This window comes from Pinus tabuliformis, chromosome X, assembly GCF_031772625.1.
Source record: "Pinus tabuliformis cultivar Carrire ecotype Pingquan chromosome X, CPIR1, whole genome shotgun sequence".
Classification (NCBI taxonomy): Eukaryota; Viridiplantae; Streptophyta; class Pinopsida; order Pinales; family Pinaceae; genus Pinus; species Pinus tabuliformis.
In genome coordinates this window covers 1,732,333,472-1,732,336,967 of record NC_142308.1, presented here as the reverse complement: position 1 = coordinate 1,732,336,967, position 3,496 = coordinate 1,732,333,472, and the positions used below count along the sequence as shown (strand labels likewise).

The 3,496-nt window shown below is 36.8% G+C and overlaps 1 pseudogene; it reads left to right on the top strand.

The window, feature by feature from the left end:
- The first annotated feature begins 2,064 nt into the window (after nucleotides 1–2,064).
- On the top strand, nucleotides 2,065–3,130 carry LOC149146708 (protein THALLO-like; annotated as a pseudogene).
- Nucleotides 3,131–3,496: the final 366 nt, after the last annotated feature.

Below are 3,496 nucleotides of genomic sequence, written 5' to 3'. Positions count from 1 at the left end.
AAAACTAGGACTACCAAATTGATTTTTCACTATTTTCTTTCAATGCTACAATACATATATATACATGTCAAAGAATTCATAAACCCCAATCCACTAACGCTATATTAGAACATAATTGTAATTCCCTTGACGAGATCTACAAAATACGATGTGAAGAAAACCATCATGCCCAAAACCATGTGCAAACACTATGCATAAAACCATGTACCTACCATATTTGGGTCTACCCCTCGTCATTGGGTTCTCCCAACTATTATTGGGTCTACATAAAAATAAAAAAAATCTTAGGCCATTGGCCCAAACCCTATGCAAGGGGGCTACCACCCCCCTCCAAACCCCCCAACAAGGGGGTTGCCGCCCCTCCCTACATCCAGCACAACGTACAACTCGTTATTAGTTGTGGAAAGACTATAACACATACCTAAAAAAACCAGGAACAAGAACCTAAAATTAGGGATGCTCTAGATAAATTTGGTCACCACTCAGATTGGAAGGCTAGCCAAATTCACAGAAAAAATTGGCATACCTTCATTAAAACTGGCAGAGGATATAGTCTTAGTTAAATTTGGCAGCACCGCCAAATATAGTGACACCCGGCCAAACTTGGTGGTCAACAATTGGCCCAATAGCATCGAGCCATGTGGCCCAATGAAATGGCACCATGTGGCACCATCTAGCAGGTAGTTGGGCCGGGAAAATTGAAGGCTTGGCAATTTGGCAATGGCATATAAGTTAGTGCATTAGGTGTATTTATTGGCAATAGTTTATTATGGTGACACCAGTAGTTCAAAGTTAAATGGAAAATAATTATTTTTTTATATTGCTAATCATGACTGCAATGAAAACGTTACCACAAACCAATAGAAAATGAATATGTGTTTTTGTTTTATATGATGGTCAATATAATGTTGGAAATTAGCAATATTCTAATTACAACCGACTCAACTCTCACCTATTTAAATTGGTAAACTGTTATGAATATAATTCATAACAATTAAATAAATAAATAACTGTAAATATTAAATAATCAAAAATTGATTATGTTAAATAGTCATTAAGTTAAGTGAAAAGGAATGTCTAAAAGACATGCCTAATCATGAAAGGTCGCCTACTTAGGTATAAAATTAGGGCCTCATTGTAACATTCATATCACTTCTACAATTTTTATATATAATAAATTATAATTATTAAATACCTCGTGTATTTTTACATTCAATTCTACAAGCTATCATTTTTATGTTTCAGTGGTATCAGAGCCATGGCGCACAATATAATCATGCGGGTCTTTGAACATTGTTCGCAACACAATGTGCCATTACATTCACGTCCTTAATGCATTGAACAGTTTAGTAAAATTCAAGAAGCATTTCAGCATTTAGAAAAATCATATGCAGAAGTTAAAGCATGTCAAAAGGAAATCAATAATAAGGAAGATGATAGCGATGGTAAAAAGAAACAAGGTGGAGCATTAGATGATTATAATATTGAAAATGAAGATGTTGCAGGAAATGATCAAGATGATGATCCAAATGAAGATGATGATGATGAGGTTGTTGTTATTATATCTAAAGAAAGAACAAAACCTCTGTTAGCAGAGGTAGCAAGGGCAGTGGACAATAACATGAATGAAACCGAAAATCAAAGTGGATACGTGACAACTGTTATGACAATTCCAGATTATGATGAGAATATAGGTGTTCTTAAAGATAAAGGTGAGCCTGCTAGCCAGAAGACTGTTGAAGACGCTGAAAAATATGATGAACATGAAATTAATGACATGCCTTTTCCCTTAAAGGATGGGAAGGAACAAAAGCAATGTGAAATTTTTATAAGTGGTCATGATAAAGATTCTTTTGCACCAACAAATTTCATTGAGCAGGTCGATGAAGTGATCCAAAAAGAGCTGGTGTCCTTACTAGAGCACGACAATGCAAAATATCCCCTTGAAGAAAACTCAGTCAAGGAGAAAAAAAGGGCAGTAAGGGCGCACCCAATGGAAGGCCCATTCCAATTCCTTATATAGATGATTTTGATGATGAAGAATTAAATGAGGTTGCACAACTAATGGAAGAAGAAACTGATGAACAGGAGGAAGAAAGGAAAGCAGCATGGGGAAAAGGAAAAAACCGATATTATAGTGCTGATAATATTGACTATGAGATCCAATCTAGTGATGATGAGCTACCGGCAGTTGAAGAGGTTGAGGTACTAAGACTGCAAAGAAAAAAATTTAAATCACTTCGTCCTGAAGACTTTGGTCTAGATGAAGATGAGGAAGATGAAAGCAATGCCGACTCAGATACCCATGAGGAAACCCTGTAGGAGGTTGTGAAGCGACGTGATGGGGGGATTGAAAAGAGGAAATCAAAGAAAACTTCATATATAGAACTGGGCAAAGATGTTGATGAGGGTAAAATTGTAGCATTTGAGGAAGTCAAGAAGGATATTAATGTGTTAACAAAGAGCAGCAAATGGAATTTTTAATGAGTGATGCTCCAGATTTAATGGGACTACTATTAGAATTTAAGGATGGACTTGATAACCTAAAAATTGTTCAGGTTATACAGCAGGAGGTGAAAGGTAACAAAAATGTAACCAAAGAAGGCACTATCTGGAGGTGAAGCAGCTATTGTTGTTGCGCTATTGCCAATCCATTGTTTTCTACTCACTTTTAAAAGCAGAAGGCCGTTCTATCCGAGATCATCCTGCGATTGCTCGTCTTGTGGAGATATGAGGTATCTTGGATAATATTCATCCCATTGATAACAGACTTGAGAATTAGTTTGAAATTATACTCAAGGAAGACAACACTAATTCAGTTGAGGGTGCTCCAGAAAAATCTTCTGTGGAATTTATCTCAGTTGAGGACTTTATGTTAGAATTCAAGACAAGTGTGGTTAAAGCCAAGTCAAATCAGTGTGTGCAGGATGGTGAAGATAGAAATAAATCATTGACAGGTTCAGCCCTGGATGTTAATAATGTGGGAAAATTGATCAATGAGGATAAGAAGGAAAAAGAATTGGTTGGAGCTGAAAGTAAAGGAATGCTCAAAGAAAGAGCAAAGCTTGAAGCTTACATGAAGTACTTGAAAAGACTGGGAATGAATTTCACGAAGATAATCTACTTTTAGACTTCGTTACTGTGTGTTATTTTAGAATATTGGTGCCATCACTGTAACACAGAGAAAGGACCCTTGATGAGATGTTCATTCAAGGAAACTGTGGATATTCTCATGGACGTTGCAGCCTATGCCGAGAGCGATGCTCTCAAGGGTGTTTTCGAGAACATCTTGGTTTTCTGTTTTTCAATATTTTCTGTAATGCCTGTCGGAAGCAATTCCTTCAGCACCCACAGTACTGTTCCATCAGAACTAAAATGGTATACACCTTCTACAACTCAACCATCAGGATCGAACTCAACGGGACTGAAAGAATATTTCAAATGGTTTCAAGAACCTTCAATGGCTTCAACGAAGTCTAGTTTCAAGCTTGATCGA